Source organism: Brienomyrus brachyistius, unplaced genomic scaffold (genome assembly GCF_023856365.1).
Source record: "Brienomyrus brachyistius isolate T26 unplaced genomic scaffold, BBRACH_0.4 scaffold163, whole genome shotgun sequence".
NCBI lineage: Eukaryota > Metazoa > Chordata > Actinopteri > Osteoglossiformes > Mormyridae > Brienomyrus > Brienomyrus brachyistius.
Window position 1 is genome coordinate 107,019 of NW_026042438.1, and position 19,469 is coordinate 126,487.

The following is a 19,469-nucleotide window of genomic DNA, read 5'->3' on the forward strand; positions in this document are numbered from 1 at the left end:
GCCCCCTGACAAAGCAGCAGCCTGACAAAGCAGCAGCCTGACAAAGCAGCAGCAGCCTGACACTGACAAACCAGCAGCACCCTGACAAACCAGCAGCACCCTGACACTGACAAAGCAGCAGCCTGACCCTGACAAAGCAGCAGCCTGACACTGACAAAGCAGCAGCCTGACACTGACAAACCAGCAGCCTGACAAAGCAGCAGCCTGACAAAGCAGCAGCCTGACAAAGCAGCAGCCTGACACTGACAAAGCAGCAGCCTGACACTGACAAAGCAGCAGCCTGACACTGACAAAGCAGCAGCCTGACACTGACAAAGCAGCAGCCTGACAAAGCAGCAGCCTGACAAAGCAGCAGCCTGACAAAGCAGCAGCCTGACAAAGCAGCAGCCTGACAAAGCAGCAGCCTGACAAAGCAGCAGCCTGACCCTGACAAACCAGCAGCAGCCTGACCCTGACAAACCAGCAGCAGCCTGACCCTGACAAACCAGCAGCAGCCTGACCCTGACAAACCAGCAGCAGCCTGACCCTGACAAACCAGCAGCAGCCTGACACTGACAAACCAGCAGCAGCCTGACAAACCAGCAGCAGCCTGACAAACCAGCAGCAGCCTGACAAACCAGCAGCAGCCTGACAAAGCAGCAGCACCCTGACAAAGCAGCAGCACCCTGACAAAGCAGCAGCACCCTGACAAAGCAGCAGCACCCTGACAAAGCAGCAGCCTGACCCTGACAAAGCAGCAGCCTGACCCTGACACTGACAAAGCAGCAGCCTGACCCTGACACTGACAAAGCAGCAGCCTGACCCTGACACTGACAAAGCAGCAGCCTGACCCTGACACTGACAAAGCAGCAGCCTGACCCTGACACTGACAAAGCAGCAGCCTGACCCTGACAAACCAGCACCAGCCTGACAAACCAGCAGCAGCCTGACAAACCAGCAGCAGCCTGACAAACCAGCAGCAGCCTGACAAACCAGCAGCAGCCTGACAAACCAGCAGCAGCCTGACAAACCAGCACCCGCCTGACAAACCAGCACCCGCCTGACAAACCAGCAGCAGCCTGACAAACCAGCAGCAGCCTGACAAACCAGCAGCAGCCTGACAAACCAGCAGCAGCCTGACAAACCAGCAGCAGCCTGACAAACCAGCAGCAGCCTGACAAACCAGCAGCAGCCTGACAAACCAGCAGCAGCCTGACACTGACAAACCAGCAGCAGCCTGACACTGACAAACCAGCAGCAGCCTGACACTGACAAACCAGCAGCAGCCTGACACTGACAAACCAGCAGCAGCCTGACAAACCAGCAGCAGCCTGACAAACCAGCAGCAGCCTGACAAACCAGCAGCAGCCTGACAAACCAGCAGCAGCCTGACAAACCAGCAGCCTCAGCCTGACAAACCAGCAGCCTCAGCCTGACAAACCAGCAGCCTCAGCCTGACAAAGCAGCAGCCTGACAAAGCAGCAGCCTGACAAAGCAGCAGCCTGACAAAGCAGCAGCCTGACAAAGCAGCAGCCTGACAAAGCAGCAGCCTGACAAAGCAGCAGCCTGACAAAGCAGCAGCCTGACAAAGCAGCAGCCTGACAAAGCAGCAGCCTGACAAAGCAGCAGCCTGACAAAGCAGCAGCCTGACACTGACAAAGCAGCAGCCTGACACTGACAAAGCAGCAGCCTGACACTGACAAAGCAGCAGCCTGACAAAGCAGCAGCCTGACAAAGCAGCAGCCTGACAAAGCAGCAGCCTGACAAAGCAGCAGCCTGACAAAGCAGCAGCCTGACAAAGCAGCAGCCTGACAAAGCAGCAGCCTGACAAAGCAGCAGCCTGACAAAGCAGCAGCCTGACAAAGCAGCAGCCTGACAAAGCAGCAGCCTGACAAAGCAGCAGCCTGACAAAGCAGCAGCCTGACAAAGCAGCAGCCTGACCCTGACAAAGCAGCAGCCTGACACTGACAAAGCAGCAGCAGCCTGACACTGACAAAGCAGCAGCAGCCTGACACTGACAAAGCAGCAGCAGCCTGACACTGACAAAGCAGCAGCAGCCTGACACTGACAAACCAGCAGCAGCCTGACACTGACAAACCAGCAGCAGCCTGACACTGACAAACCAGCAGCAGCCTGACACTGACAAACCAGCAGCAGCCTGACACTGACAAACCAGCAGCAGCCTGACAAACCAGCAGCAGCCTGACAAACCAGCAGCAGCCTGACAAACCAGCAGCAGCCTGACAAACCAGCAGCAGCCTGACAAACCAGCAGCAGCCTGACAAACCAGCAGCAGCCTGACCCTGACAAACCAGCAGCAGCCTGACACTGACAAACCAGCAGCAGCCTGACACTGACAAACCAGCAGCAGCCTGACAAACCAGCAGCAGCCTGACAAACCAGCAGCAGCCTGACAAACCAGCAGCAGCCTGACAAACCAGCAGCAGCCTGACAAACCAGCAGCAGCCTGACAAACCAGCAGCAGCCTGACAAACCAGCAGCAGCCTGACAAACCAGCAGCAGCCTGACAAACCAGCAGCAGCCTGACACTGACAAACCACCAGCAGCAGCCTGACACTGACAAACCACCAGCAGCAGCCTGACACTGACAAACCACCAGCAGCAGCCTGACAAACCACCAGCAGCAGCCTGACAAACCACCAGCAGCAGCCTGACAAACCACCAGCAGCAGCCTGACAAACCACCAGCAGCAGCCTGACAAACCACCAGCAGCAGCCTGACAAACCACCAGCAGCAGCCTGACAAACCACCAGCAGCAGCCTGACAAACCACCAGCAGCAGCCTGACAAACCACCAGCAGCAGCCTGACAAACCACCAGCAGCAGCCTGACAAACCACCAGCAGCAGCCTGACAAACCACCAGCAGCAGCCTGACAAACCACCAGCAGCAGCCTGACAAACCACCAGCAGCAGCCTGACAAACCACCAGCAGCAGCCTGACAAACCACCAGCAGCAGCCTGACAAACCACCAGCAGCAGCCTGACAAACCACCAGCAGCACCCTGACAAACCACCAGCAGCACCCTGACAAACCACCAGCAGCACCCTGACAAACCACCAGCAGCACCCTGACAAACCACCAGCAGCACCCTGACAAACCACCAGCAGCACCCTGACAAACCACCAGCAGCACCCTGACAAACCACCAGCAGCACCCTGACAAACCACCAGCAGCACCCTGACAAACCACCAGCAGCACCCTGACAAACCACCAGCAGCACCCTGACAAACCACCAGCAGCACCCTGACAAACCACCAGCAGCACCCTGACAAACCACCAGCAGCACCCTGACAAACCAGCAGCACCCTGACAAACCAGCAGCACCCTGACAAACCAGCAGCACCCTGACAAACCAGCAGCACCCTGACAAACCAGCAGCACCCTGACAAACCAGCAGCACCCTGACAAACAAGCAGCACCCTGACAAACAAGCAGCACCCTGACAAACAAGCAGCACCCTGACAAACAAGCAGCACCCTGACAAACAAGCAGCAGCCTGACACACCAGCAGCAGCCTGACACACCAGCAGCAGCCTGACAAACCAGCAGCAGCCTGACAAACCAGCAGCAGCCTGACCCTGACAAACCAGCAGCAGCCTGACACTGACAAACCAGCAGCAGCCTGACACTGACAAACCAGCAGCAGCCTGACACTGACAAACCAGCAGCAGCCTGACACTGACAAACCAGCAGCAGCCTGACACTGACAAACAAGCAGCAGCCTGACACTGACAAACAAGCAGCAGCCTGACACTGACAAACCAGCACCCGCCTGACACTGACAAACCAGCACCCGCCTGACCCTGACAAACCAGCAGCAGCCTGACCCTGACAAACCAGCAGCAGCCTGACCCTGACAAACCAGCAGCAGCCTGACCCTGACAAACCAGCAGCAGCCTGACCCTGACAAACCAGCAGCAGCCTGACCCTGACAAACCAGCAGCAGCCTGACCCTGACAAACCAGCAGCAGCCTGACCCTGACAAACCAGCAGCAGCCTGACCCTGACAAACCAGCAGCAGCCTGACCCTGACAAACCAGCAGCAGCCTGACCCTGACAAACCAGCAGCAGCCTGACCCTGACAAACCAGCAGCAGCCTGACCCTGACAAACCAGCAGCAGCCTGACCCTGACAAACCAGCAGCAGCCTGACCCTGACAAACCAGCAGCAGCCTGACCCTGACAAACCAGCAGCAGCCTGACCCTGACAAACCAGCAGCAGCCTGACCCTGACAAACCAGCAGCAGCCTGACCCTGACAAACCAGCAGCAGCCTGACAAACCAGCAGCAGCCTGACAAAGCAGCAGCCTGACAAAGCAGCAGCCTGACAAAGCAGCAGCCTGACAAAGCAGCACCCTGACACTGACAAAGCAGCAGCACCCTGACACTGACAAAGCAGCAGCACCCTGACACTGACAAAGCAGCAGCACCCTGACACTGACAAAGCAGCAGCACCCTGACACTGACAAAGCAGCAGCACCCTGACACTGACAAAGCAGCAGCACCCTGACACTGACAAAGCAGCAGCACCCTGACACTGACAAAGCAGCAGCACCCTGACACTGACAAAGCAGCAGCACCCTGACACTGACAAAGCAGCAGCACCCTGACACTGACAAAGCAGCAGCAGCCTGACACTGACAAACCAGCAGCACCCTGACACTGACAAACAAGCAGCACCCTGACAAAGCAGCACCCTGACAAACCAGCAGCAGCCTGACCCTGACAAACCAGCAGCCGCCTGACCCTGACAAACCAGCACCCTGACAAACAAGCAGCAGCCTGACAAAGCAGCAGCCTGACAAAGCAGCAGCCTGACAAAGCAGCAGCCTGACAAAGCAGCAGCCTGACAAACAAGCAGCACGACACTGACAAACAAGCAGCACGACACTGACAAACAAGCAGCACCCTGACACTGACAAACAAGCAGCACCCTGACACTGACAAACAAGCAGCACCCTGACACTGACAAACAAGCAGCACCCTGACAAAGCAGCAGCAGCCTGACAAAGCAGCAGCAGCCTGACAAAGCAGCAGCAGCCTGACACTGACAAAGCAGCACCAGCCTGACACTGACAAAGCAGCACCAGCCTGACAAAGCAGCAGCAGCCTGACACTGACAAAGCAGCAGCAGCCTGACACTGACAAAGCAGCAGCAGCCTGACACTGACAAAGCAGCAGCAGCCTGACACTGACAAACAAGCAGCACCCTGACAAACCAGCAGCAGCCTGACAAACCAGCAGCAGCCTGACAAACCAGCAGCAGCCTGACAAACCAGCAGCAGCCTGACAAACCAGCAGCAGCCTGACAAACCAGCAGCAGCCTGACCCTGACAAACCAGCAGCAGCCTGACCCTGACAAACCAGCAGCAGCCTGACCCTGACAAACCAGCAGCAGCCTGACCCTGACAAACCAGCAGCAGCCTGACCCTGACAAACCAGCAGCAGCCTGACCCTGACAAACCAGCAGCAGCCTGACCCTGACAAACCAGCAGCAGCCTGACCCTGACAAACCAGCAGCAGCCTGACCCTGACAAAGCAGCAGCAGGCCTGACCCTGACAAACCAGCAGCAGCCTGACAAACCAGCAGCAGCCTGACAAACCAGCAGCAGCCTGACAAACCAGCAGCAGCCTGACAAACCAGCAGCAGCCTGACAAACCAGCAGCAGCCTGACAAACCAGCAGCAGCCTGACACTGACAGACAAACCAGCAGCAGCCTGACAAACCAGCAGCAGCCTGACAAACCAGCAGCAGCCTGACAAACCAGCAGCAGCCTGACAAACCAGCAGCAGCCTGACAAACCAGCAGCAGCCTGACAAACCAGCAGCAGCCTGACAAACCAGCAGCAGCCTGACACTGACAAACCAGCAGCAGCCTGACACTGACAAAGCAGCAGCCTGACCCTGACAAAGCAGCAGCCTGACAAAGCAGCAGCCTGACAAAGCAGCAGCCTGACAAAGCAGCAGCCTGACAAACCAGCACCCTGACAAAGCAGCAGCCTGACAAACCAGCACCCTGACAAAGCAGCAGCCTGACAAACCAGCACCCTGACAAACAAGCAGCAGCCTGACAAACCAGCACCCTGACAAACAAGCAGCAGCCTGACACTGACAAAGCAGCACCCTGACAAACAAGCAGCAGCCTGACACTGACAAACCAGCAGCAGCCTGACACTGACAAACCAGCAGCAGCCTGACACTGACAAACCAGCAGCAGCCTGACACTGACAGACAAACCAGCAGCAGCCTGACACTGACAGACAAACCAGCAGCAGCCTGACACTGACAGACAAACCAGCAGCAGCCTGACAAACCAGCAGCAGCCTGACAAACCAGCAGCAGCCTGACAAACCAGCAGCAGCCTGACAAACCAGCAGCAGCCTGACAAACCAGCAGCAGCCTGACAAACCAGCAGCAGCCTGACAAACCAGCAGCAGCCTGACAAACCAGCAGCAGCCTGACAAACCAGCAGCAGCCTGACAAACCAGCAGCAGCCTGACAAACCAGCAGCAGCCTGACAAACCAGCAGCAGCCTGACAAACCAGCAGCAGCCTGACAAACCAGCAGCAGCCTGACAAACCAGCAGCAGCCTGACAAACCAGCAGCAGCCTGACAAACCAGCAGCAGCCTGACAAACCAGCAGCAGCCTGACAAACCAGCAGCAGCCTGACAAACCAGCAGCAGCCTGACACTGACAAAGCAGCAGCAGCCTGACACTGACAAAGCAGCAGCAGCCTGACACTGACAAACCAGCAGCAGCCTGACACTGACAAACCAGCAGCAGCCTGACACTGACAAACCAGCAGCAGCCTGACACTGACAAACCAGCAGCAGCCTGACACTGACAAACCAGCAGCAGCCTGACACTGACAAACCAGCAGCAGCCTGACACTGACAAACCAGCAGCAGCCTGACACTGACAAACCAGCAGCAGCCTGACACTGACAAACCAGCAGCAGCCTGACACTGACAAAGCAGCAGCAGCCTGACACTGACAAAGCAGCAGCAGCCTGACCCTGACAAAGCAGCAGCAGCCTGACCCTGACAAAGCAGCAGCAGCCTGACCCTGACAAAGCAGCAGCAGCCTGACCCTGACAAAGCAGCAGCAGCCTGACCCTGACAAAGCAGCAGCAGCCTGACCCTGACAAAGCAGCAGCACCCTGACAAACCAGCAGCACCCTGACAAACCAGCAGCACCCTGACAAACCAGCAGCACCCTGACAAACCAGCAGCAGCCTGACAAACCAGCAGCAGCCTGACAAACCAGCAGCAGCCTGACAAACCAGCAGCAGCCTGACAAACCAGCAGCAGCCTGACAAACCAGCAGCAGCCTGACAAACCAGCAGCAGCCTGACAAACCAGCAGCAGCCTGACAAACCAGCAGCAGCCTGACAAACCAGCAGCAGCCTGACAAACCAGCAGCAGCCTGACAAACCAGCAGCAGCCTGACAAACCAGCAGCACCCTGACAAACCAGCAGCACCCTGACAAAGCAGCAGCACCCTGACAAACCAGCAGCAGCCTGACAAACCAGCAGCAGCCTGACAAACCAGCAGCAGCCTGACAAACCAGCAGCAGCCTGACAAACCAGCAGCAGCCTGACAAACCAGCAGCAGCCTGACAAACCAGCAGCAGCCTGACAAACCAGCAGCAGCCTGACAAACCAGCAGCAGCCTGACAAACCAGCAGCAGCCTGACAAACCAGCAGCAGCCTGACAAACCAGCAGCAGCCTGACAAACCAGCAGCAGCCTGACAAACCAGCAGCAGCCTGACAAACCAGCAGCAGCCTGACCCTGACAAACCAGCAGCAGCCTGACCCTGACAAACCAGCAGCAGCCTGACCCTGACAAACCAGCAGCCTGACCCTGACAAACCAGCAGCCTGACCCTGACAAACCAGCAGCCTGACCCTGACAAACCAGCAGCCTGACCCTGACAAACCAGCAGCCTGACAAACCAGCAGCCTGACAAACCAGCAGCCTGACAAACCAGCACCCTGACAAACCACCAGCCTGACAAACCACCAGCCTGACAAACCAGCACCCTGACAAAGCAGCACCCTGACCCTGACCTGATGTGTGTCTTACATATAAGGTTCAGAATTACCTGTTTTAGTTTCCATTCATACCTTTATGAATTAAGATTTTCTGAGTGGAAATGTTAAAATCATATAACAATATTTTAACAGTGGAATGAATGCATAAGCAATTAAGGAACTGTTAGTTAAATCCACATGAAGCAACATAACGTCTTTAGTAGTAAAATGTGATGTATCTAGGAGTGACAATATGTTTCCAAACATTTGTATGTGCTGTGGTTTGCTGACACTAAATAATGTTAGGGGAAACAAAAAAACGACCTATTGACAGTTACAGGGTAGTGTGATTCTTGTAATAAACTTAGTTTTACCAAAGTCCTGTGTTAGTATTCAGTACAACATACACTGCATACATCCATCTTGCTTTCAGTGAGGGAAGATTTTTCTTTAAAAAAAAAAAAAAAATTTGTTCCTTGGTAAAGTTGGTTTGTCTCACAGGTACCGAATTTGTATAATTAAAATAAGATAAGATATTGACATAATATATTTTTGGTTTTATAAACAACTGACAGGAAAAACAAAAACCTGAGATATTACCATATCCAGTGGTAAACAATAATCAGTCCCAAAAGGGCTTTCCTATATTTTGCATTTGTGTCAAACGTCCACATTATCAGAAGTACTCAGGAGTCCAGACGGTCTCCAGCAGCACTGGCATACAGCTCTCAGCTCACAGACGCCACCTGGCGAGGTGAACATGGCAGAACCCTGTCTGTGCTGGAGCCGGACTGCCCGTGGCATCAGCCTAGAACCTGCTCTGCTGATGCTTGCCGCTGGTTCCGGGGATCGGAATGAGCATCTCGTCAGGAAGCCTCAGCTCTGTCCGTTTGTCTTGGGAAGCGGGGTGGAGGCGGGGGCGGGGCGGGGGGCGTATGGCATGGCACCAATCCGCGTCGCCTCATTTGAGAGATTTTTGGTCGAACAGCTGCAGGTCCAGGCGCACCCACACCTCGCCTGTCGGCACCTCGTGCAGCAGCAGGCGCCTTGTCGCTGCTCCCTTGTTTTCCAGCTCCTTCTTGATGGTGGCCACAGGAACTTCAGTGCGGCCCAGGAAGTCTAACAATGATACAAGCAGCCATGATGAAAGCGGCCACCATCAAACGCTAGTAATAGAACACAGGCCATTGTGGCACAATGAAAGAAATTAAGCAATAGGGGGGGGAAAGAAATAAACGGTCAAACACAAAAGAAATTATCTAGTAGAAGGGTTGCAGTGAGACTGCAGAATATACCAGGGCATAAAGTAGAGAACGTAGTTCATCTGTATGTGTTCTTGGGCTGTAGGAGTAACCCGTACAAATACAAAGAGAATGTTCAAACTCACACACACAGAACCAGGGGGAGGATATGGAACCAGAACCCTGAAGCATGAAACCACAGTGATACCCCATGGAGAAACTTAAAATGACGTGTAATAAATAAATAAATTAAAAATAAATTAAAAGTTAAATTAAAAAAAAAAAAAAACAAGACGAAACTTCAAATATGACACCCAAATTTTTCTAAGGGAAATTTAACATCAGCACATTTAACATCAGAACTGTTCCCAAGACGAATTTCAGGAAGTGTCAACGTGTAAAAAGAGGAGAAATAAACATCTGAAGAAAGGACTAACCATCGGGAGAGAACTGGTCCCTCTTGAAGATGGTGACACATAGAACATCCTGGTACAGGTCCTTAATGAAGAACTGACAGTTGAAGTTCCACTTGGGGTTGATTGTGTCATTTATTGTCCGGGAGGTGAAACACTGTGCCCCCATGGTCACCTCGCAATATGGATTACTCTTTCCTGGAGGGTGTAGGCCATCAAAAAAAACCATTAAACCCAACCATCAAGCCATACATGAGGTACAAGGCATTAGGGGGTTAGCGGCTGGAGTTTCGGGAGATAGGACTTGACCTTTGACCCTCACCATTGGGCTTGCAGGGCTTGAGCTCTGTGGCCTCCAAAATAGTGACCAGCAGGCGGCCAATGCCACTGGTTTTCAGGGAACGAGCTGGAAATGCATACAGCAAGTGATGCATGAGTCGAAAGACCAAGGAACAATAAATAAGATTCATAATAAAGAAGTTAAGATGCAAGGAACTCCCAAGGAATTGGCAGAAATAAGATACAGCAACTGGAAAAAAAAACTGTAGTTAATGGGGCACTGCAGTCTATGATAGGGTTATCAAGGGTTCAGTAATGAAGGTCTGCATAAATAGACTGTACAGCAACCAAAAGGGAAAGTAGTAGGTTCTTAAACTGCAACGGATGTGTTCACTGGAAGGACAGGCTGTGTAAAAGAGGGAAACTCAAATTCAGGAAAAACCAGTGCTCAGCTACAAACTCAGACCAAGATTTTGTTTTTACAAACCAGTTGAGTAGCCTTTGACTGACTCTCTATGCTCAACTGGTTGGAAGAAACAAATTCTTGCTCATGGGGTTTGTAGGTTCTGGCTGTGAAACGTCCAACATGGACTAAAACATGGGGTCAGGGTTCTGAAACACTGAATAGGGTAATGAATATATACTGGTGACTTAGAGGATTTTATATTACAGATACATAAATATACACACACACACATACATATAACTAAATTAAATAGGAAAAGGACAAGCAATTTTGTAGACAGATGAATAAAACCATTACATAATCAAACTGGACTGAAGGGTTATGCTAAGACACTGAAAAGGATTAAATGCAAATAAAATAGTTCACCTTGGTAAGCTTTCTCTCGCTTCTTCTTCTCAGTCTCTATGAAATGTTCTGAAGCAGCTTTGATTTTCTGCGCCCAGGCAGTCCTGATTGATTAAATAAGAAGAAACACCTGATTTGTTACCAGAACAGGACACCGAGGGAGCCTCCTTGTGGACTGAAGCCACAGCTTCCTTGTTCAATTCTCCTTAGTCTCTTCTCTAACTCCCTTCCTTCCCCACTCATTGATGTTCTCTGTCCTGAGAGTATAAACACGGTCGATGTGGGAGATGTGGAAGATTGGCTCATCGCTAGACGGATCGGAGGGCATCTTCACCAGAACTTCATTTAGAAACACGGGCTGGTTGGATAGAAGACCAAAATCGGGTCATAGACTCGCATTAAATTGGAAGTACACACAGTAGAGAAAGCCCGTAAAAATGGGCTAAACATACAACTAAGGAAATGGCACCTCTTTCTAGAAAGTTCTACTCCGAATTGTATGGATATGAAAAGTTCATTTAAAACGCAATGTATGATTTTGTGCCGTAAATGTAACTGTCTGGTATTGCTAGCCCCCTCCATTACTCCCCAGCATGAAAAAGAGTCTCACGTTCTTGTACATCTTGAACTGCATGTTGCACTTGGGACTGAAGAGCTTATCCGTCCCTGATGAGGTGAACTGCTTCACTGCTTGGGTGAGCAGCAGGAAGTCATTGAAGAGGAAGGTGTATAACTCCTTGTTGCTCTTAGTTTTATAGACCTTGCCGCTGTGTAGCAGCTTTCGGGGACCCAGGCAGTTGGTCAAGGAGTTGAATATCAAGTTCTGTAGGGAAATGGAACAATTGGAAGTGTCCAGTAAACTGTAGGAAAGCTGCAAAAATCCAGACCCTAACTTGTAGTAGGATTAACTCTGTAGACGACTTTGTTAGAGGCTGTGCATGTAAACAAACATTTGTTAAGAACTTCAGGAGGGAATATTGTAGATTATATAAAACCCAGGCTATAGACAAGAGCTTCGTGATATAGTTGCATTAGATGTGCTCACCTCAGTGATGCCTTCACACTGGACATGGCTCTGAATCCACTCTAACCTGTCGGAGTTCTCCTTCTCCCGGACCCCCTCGTTGACCTGCAGACAGAGCTCCTCGGCCCTGTCCAGAGCCTCCCGCAAGTGTCCATGGTCCAAGTGATTCTCTGGAGTGTTCTCGAGAATCTGGGGAGCAGGAGATTTGGAAATAGGTCTGGGACCTGCCTAAGAATGAACTCTGTCTTTGGACAAGGACTGTGGAGTTCAGGGTAGAGTGAAGTTACTGGCGGTTTGATGTTAATCAGATCCATCCATCCATCCATCCATCCATAAATAAACTGGTGCAGCACGTTTTGTAACAGTTGACATCCAACATTTCACAATACCCATACTCACTGTTAGGTTGAAGAAACAGTTGTTAATCATTTCTGTATGATCAGCAATGAGTGTAAATATATATGTATACGTTATTTCTTATCTTCTAGCCACATACTCTTAGCTATTGTACTCTAAGTAGGTGGTTAACAGCTGCCTACTTAGATAAGAATCTCACTTCCCTCTCTTGCGCCCCCCATTGACTATAAATAAAGAAGCCAAGGGGAACCACCCTTTGTAACACATTCTGCTGTAGTTTGCATTGCAGAGAGTGTGGGTACCCTTGCAAGTAAAACTGTAACCTGTGTGTGTCTCGTAAATGTGGAGTTGGGGTGGAAACGCCGGGCGCTTTCCCCAACATAGAATTTGGTCCTTCGAGCCGGATCCGAGGAACCCCGAAGACGTCTCCAGTACGCCGAGAGAAGCGACACCGAAGTCTGTCGACAGCCACTCGAAGTCGGGTGCAAGAAAGACCTGTGATGTGAATTCGTCATCAGGCCGGTGGTTAGAACTGCGCTCGACGTCTGGTGATGTCTGAAGGACCTCGGTGACGGATCAGAGAGCACACTATACAGGTGAGAGATACGGCACCTAAGTGAGTAGGTGGCCAAGTGAGAGATACGGCACCTAAATAAGTAGGTGGCCAAGACATGCATGTGGTTGAGGTTAGCCGAAATTAACCGGGAGAGAAAGTAGGCGTTGTTGGAAATATATATATTGATGTATGTGGATGTGTTTTTATAGGTTTTAGATTAACCTACACGATCCACCCTAAAAGCAACAACATACTGGTGACTGAAGGATCAAGGACGGGTTTCATCCCTGAAAACTAACACCGCTGCTCTAATAGGGAGCAGTAGAAGGCCGTGTTAGTGTCCTCCTGAGGTCTCATGCCAGATACTTGCTTTTAGGATTTTTTATTTTTTGTAGTGTATCCATTAAAAGGTAACAATGGGGAAGAATCAAAGTAAACAAATGGAACTAGAGGGAGATGAGAAGTTTATGGAAGGATATAAGCCAGGATCAGGACAAATAAGTAGATGGAGGAAAAAACATGGGTTTGAAGGAAAACTCCACACTCCAGATATATATAAAAGCTCACAGACTTTTGTATAAAAGCTAAACTTAAAACTGGAGATGTTACAGACTACCAATAAGAAAGAAGGTAAAGACAGAAAAAAAGAATATGTTTTTTCTGATGCATGGTTGGAACAAAGTAAGTTAAGAGATGTACGTAGAAAACAGAGTATGCAACAATTACATGGAAGGATAGAGATAGTGTTTATGAGACGAGCAGATTATGGCAGAATAGCGCAATGTAAACAAAAAGATGGAGAGGAACCTGAGGATTTTATGGATAGAATGAGAGTTGTATTTAGAGGAAACTCAGGGATCCCATTTGATGAAGAGGCAGTAGGAGTGTACCAACAACAGCTAAAACGAGCTTTTGTCGCAGGCCTAAAGCCCGAATTGCGAAAATATCTTGACAAACATTGGGTACATCAGAATACTGGTTCAGTCCAACAAGCACTAGAATATGCCCAACACGCGCAGAGAGCGCAGAAACAGGAAAAGACAGACACAATATTCAGCGCCTCAGATGTAGTAGCGTTAGTGCAAATGAATCCTCCGGGGAGGGGAGGATTCAGAGGAAGGTCAAGAGGCCGAGGAAGGGGGAGAGGTGTTTTCAGAAACAATTACAGGAATTCGTCTCAGCAAGATAACATTTGCTGGACATGCAGGAAACCTGGACACTTAGCTAGGAATTGTAGAGTAGGGCCCCTCGGAGGCCCCTGTTACCGACACCATCCGAGGCAAAACAGAGGTGATTTTAAGAAAGGAAACGGAGGTCACTTTACAAGACCTTTTAGATAAGGAAATAGATTTACAAGCAGTGTGTCAGTTATTAGCAGAAAGGCAGTGGGAAACCTTGCCAAGTCGGAAGTTAGTCATAAACGGCAAAGTATATGAATGTCTGTGTGACACTGGAGCATGTAGGACTGTCCTAACCTCCAGTCCTCCCGGAGTCACATATTCTTCATCAGTCATAAATATAAAAACGGCAGGAGGTCAGACAGACAGACATCAGTTAACAAACCCAGTTGCAGTAAAAGATAAGGAAACTGGACTTGAATGTCAAGCACAGGTGTTAATAAGCCCTTCTTGTCCTGTTAACTTGTTAGGTCGAGACCTTATGGTACAAATGGGCATTAGCGTGGTTGCCACAGCCACTGGCATGAAAGCAATCGTAAATGAGGAAGCTTATGTTGTGCAAGGAACCACAACACCACAATATTACTGGTCTCTGGACCTAGGGGGAACTGCACAGACACGAGAATTATTGCGGAAAACTAGAGAAAAGCAGTCCCCTAGACAGGCCCAGTTCATGCCTGACGATGCCTTACACGTCACTATGTGGTACAAAGACACCCTTGGACCAGATTATGTCTATGACAAAACGTTTCATGCCCTCCAAGACACTTGTATAATATATGTATGTTAACCCCACCACTGGGTTTTCAGCAGCCTCAGTCATTTTATCTAACAAGCAACAAGCTGTATTTAGAGAGAGAACACCACACGTATCTCTTTCAAAACCACCCCAGATGCAGTGGAGAGATGTAGAGATGTTCTTACGAGATTCTATGCACAGTTACAATGACTACCAACCCGTATCTGGCTCCTGTTGGAGCTATGATGAGAAACACAATGTGTGGCGGTTTCCTTTGGGATGGAGAGTTCAAACCACTCCCACCACACACTTAAAGGACCCAACCTGACAAATTTTTTCAACCCTGGAGGAGGGATCATGTCCAGATCTAGATCGCCTTCCAGAAGGGTTGTGGTCGTCCTCCCCCACTGATGTAGGGCTGGTAAAGGGATTCCCACCTTACAAAGTAACTGTGAAATCAGAACACCGTCCGGCAATACCCATTAAAACCTGAAGCAGAGAAAGGTATAGCCCCTGTAGTGCAAGACATGTTAGCATCAGGAATATTGCGAGAGGCTCCTGAAGCCACTTGCAACACTCCTATCTTTCCAGTCCAGAAGGGACATACAGGGAAATGGCGCATGGTGCAGGATTTAAGACCTGTTAATAACATAGTGCAACATGCAGCACCAGACGTGCCTAACCCACACTTATTGCTCAACTCATTGACTCCTGATAAAAGCTACTTCTCAGTAGTGGATCTTAGTAATGCATTTTTCTCAGTACCATTGCACCCTGATTCTCAACATTTATTTGGATTTACCTATAAAGGGAAAAAATATACATATACTAGACTCCCTCAGGGATTTTCTGAAAGCCCACATGTATATACCATGGCCCTTAGATACTCTATGAGTACCTGTGAAATACCATCACATAGTCAGGTATTACTATACGTGGATGATATCTTAATAGCAGCAGATTCAGAACAACATTGCAAAGAAACTACCCTAACTGTGCTTCAGCATTTATACAATACTGGACATAAAGCTTCTAAACAGAAGTTGCAGTACTGCAAAAAGACAGTTGTCTATTTAGGGCATAACCTTTCACAAAAAGGTCGCTCGCTGCTAGAGATAAGGAAACAAGCTATACAGGAAGCACCTAAACCACAGACTAAACAACAGATGCAATTATTGTAGAGAATGGTTACCAGATTATGCTTTTCTAGTTCAACCTTTGCAAAATTTAATATACGGGAAGGAGATGACTCTAAAGGACAAAATACAATGGACTGAGGACGGAGAAAATGCTTTTACAAATTTAAAAAGAATGTTGCAAACCAATGTGACCCTTGCTCTACCAGATTATCAACAACCATTCACCCTATGTGTAGATGCTAATCAAGGTTATATGAAAGCAGTATTAACACAGCCATTCGGAGCAAAAGAGAGACCGTTAGCATTCTATTCAAAACGATTAGATGCAGTAGCAGCTGGCTTTCCACAGTGTTTACAGGCCTGTGCAGCTGCTGCAGAAGCAGTAAAGGTATCAGCAGAATTGGTACTTTGTCACCCCCTCATACTTAAAGTTCCTCATTCTGTGTCTCTAATCTTGTTGCAGACACCGCTTCCATTCTTAACACATACAAGACATCTTACCTTAGTGTCACTTTTGCTCTCACAACGTAACATTGAACTTCAGCGGTGTGGCCTATTGAACCCTAGTACGCTTCTCCCTACCGCAGAGGATGGGGAGCCACATTCTTGCAAAGCAACAATAGAAGAACAAACAAAACCAAGAGCAGATATTCTGCAAACTTTTATACCAGGATCAGAAGTTGTTTATGTAGATGGCTCAGCATCAAAAAATGATATGGAAAAAAATAAAGTTGGGTATGCTGTAGTTACATCTACTGAAGTGTTAGAAGCCAATGCACTCCCTTCTACTTGTTCAGCACAAGCGGCTGAACTTTATGCTGTGATCAGGGCATGTGAACTGTTCAAGAACAAGTCACTTACTATCTACACTGATAGTCAATATGTGTTTGCAGCTGTCCATCACCATGCAAGAGTCTGGAAAAATAGAGGTTTTAGAACATCACAGGGCACATCTCTTACTCATACGAATTTGCTACTTAGATTATTAGACGTTGTGCATTTACCGACTCACTTTGCACTGTGCAAATGCAAAGCACACCAGACTGATGACTCTGCAGAAACCGCAGGAAATAGTTTTGCAGATAAAACCGCCAAAGAAGCGGCACTGAAACAACCTACCTTATCAGTGGCAGACATTCTTTTTATAGATAGCGATGTGCTATGTGATGCACAGATTCATGCTCCTAAAATAGAAGTACAAAGTTGGATCAAAAGAGGAGCAATACAACGAGAGAAAGTTTACTATATGAATGACAAGCCCATCCTACCAAAAAATTTATACAAAACAGCTGCTTTGGTGAGCCATGGAAATACTCATGTCTCAACAGGAGGGATGGTACATATCATACAACAATATTTCTATGCTATAAATTTTTCTGATTATGCAAAACAATTTTGTAGGACATGCTTAATTTGTTGTAAACACAATGCACAAGGAAACATCAGACCAAAACGTGGCCAGTTCCCCACAGCTGAGTATCCGTTTCAAGTTGTACATATGGATTTTATTGAATTATCTTGGTCACAAGGAAAGAAATACTGTCTAGTTATTATAGACACCTTTTCTAAGTGGGTAGAAATATACCCTGTAAAGCATTGTGATGCAATGACCGTTGCAAAATGTTTGGTAAGCCATTATTTCCCTACCTATGGCATACCTCATATTATAAGATCAGACAATGGGACTCATTTTGTAAATCAGACTATGTCCCTTTGCTCACAAGCATTAGGTTTTACGCTTAAGAATCATTGTGCGTATCACCCCCAGAGCGCAGGCTTAGTGGAAAGGACCAACGGCACTATTAAAACAAGGCTAAAAAAGACAATGGAAGAGACAAAAAGGCCGTGGCCAGAATGTTTGTCTCTAGTAAAATTATGGATGAGAATAACTCCCACTCCTGCAGGATTAACACCTTTTGAAATAGTGTATGGTAGACCATTTCCCCTAGCAACTGAAATGAATGACATAGAAAAAGCAGACCGAGAAAATACGCTGGCTGATTGGATGCGTAAACTACTAACATCACAACAAAAACATAGCCCCAGTAGTCTGCCGGTAAATTCTGTTTCTACTCAACAGGATAACTTGCAGCCGGGAGATTGGGTCCTGGTCAAGGTCCTGTTGCGGAAAGATTGGAGCACACCTCGGTGGGACGGTCCTTATCAAGTCCTCCTCACAACACCAACAGCAGTAAAGATCGCAGAACGACCTTCCTGGATACACAAAAGTCACTGTAAACCCATCAAGCCCTTATCAGAGGCCTCAGCAACAGAGTAGCAGTGGAAGTCCGCTACAAAGGCACAGTAACCAATAGGGTGCTGTTGTCTCAACCCGGTGAAGAAAACAACTGAGCTGCACTCTATTTAGGATGGCCCTGATAGGGTGGGGATGTGGTAAAGTGACTCTAGGGGTCATTCTTGTTGTAGGACTTGTATGGTTGTCCTGGCTCTCACCAGCTCCATTACAGCACCTACGGCGATGGACCCATGATGACTTCCATCTACGCCCGTTGCCCGCTGACCACTCACATCCATTTATGCAAAACTACTGGTACCGATATGTACATGATACTGTAACAGCGAAAAATGTGACAAATTGCTATGTTTGTTCAGTAATGCCCACTCATAGTGAAGGACCTACGGTGTATGGTAAAGCTATGAACATATCCCAAGCCAAGTGCGCTGCTTCTTTCGCAGGAATAGGATACCAGAGCCGTCTTTCCCTTATATTTTCGCTAGCAGGGGAAGATGTGAACATAACTATACCTGGGACTAATAGAATGACAGTGGTCCGAATTAAGTATCAGGAGGCTACAGGAAACTACCCAGATGACGTTGGGTTTCAAAATGGTACCTGTATACAGGATTTCTGGGTAGACTTCGCTGTTGCTAAAACTAATGTCTCACTTCCTTTTTCTGTCTTGATGGACCGAGACCCACTGACATATCAGCATGCCATTTGTTTTAAGCAAGATAATGGTACGCGATGGATAGGAGGAAACACCACGAACTGTAACCTAACATATGTAGACAGCATGTATGGATCTCCAATTTCGATGCTTCGCCCCAGTAATGGAACATATTGGGTGGACGGAGTAGCATGGTTGTGTGGACCTCGTGCATACTTTGTCTTACCACCGAACTGGTTTGGAGTGTGCGCTCTTATTTTTGTTTCAGATCACACCTTCCTGATAGCACAGGAAAGTAAAACTTTCTTCAGAAGCAGGAGAAGGCGTTCGATATCAATACAACCCCATGATAGTGTGTGGGGAACCGACGTGCCCGCTGAACATAAATTGTGGGGAACAGGCAGTAAAGTTATGCTGGCCCTGTTCCCTGGGCTAGGAATTGGAAAACTCATGCTACGCGTAGAAACTCTAAATTATAGACTAGGTCTATTTATGAATGATTCGATACTGATTAACCAAAAACAAAATGAACAATTAGACATAACCAGACAGATGGTAATCCAGAATCGTATGGCATTAGACCTACTGACAGCCGCACAAGGAGGAGTATGTGTCCTCCTGAACCAAACGTGCTGCACTTACATTCCTGACAATGTGCACTCACCCAATATGACATCTGCCTTAGACCGCCTCCGAAACTTACAAAAAGTGATGACCATGGACAGTCGACCGCAGTCCTCCTCATCCTGGTTAGACTGGTTTATTACAGGAACATGGTGGTCAATACTG

General features: G+C 48.9%; 1 pseudogene; it reads right to left on the minus strand.

Moving 5' to 3' along the window:
* Positions 1-8,995: 8,995 nt before the first annotated feature.
* LOC125728129 (intersectin-2-like) overlaps positions 8,996-19,469 on the minus strand; it is a 30,410-nt pseudogene continuing 19,936 nt past the window's right edge.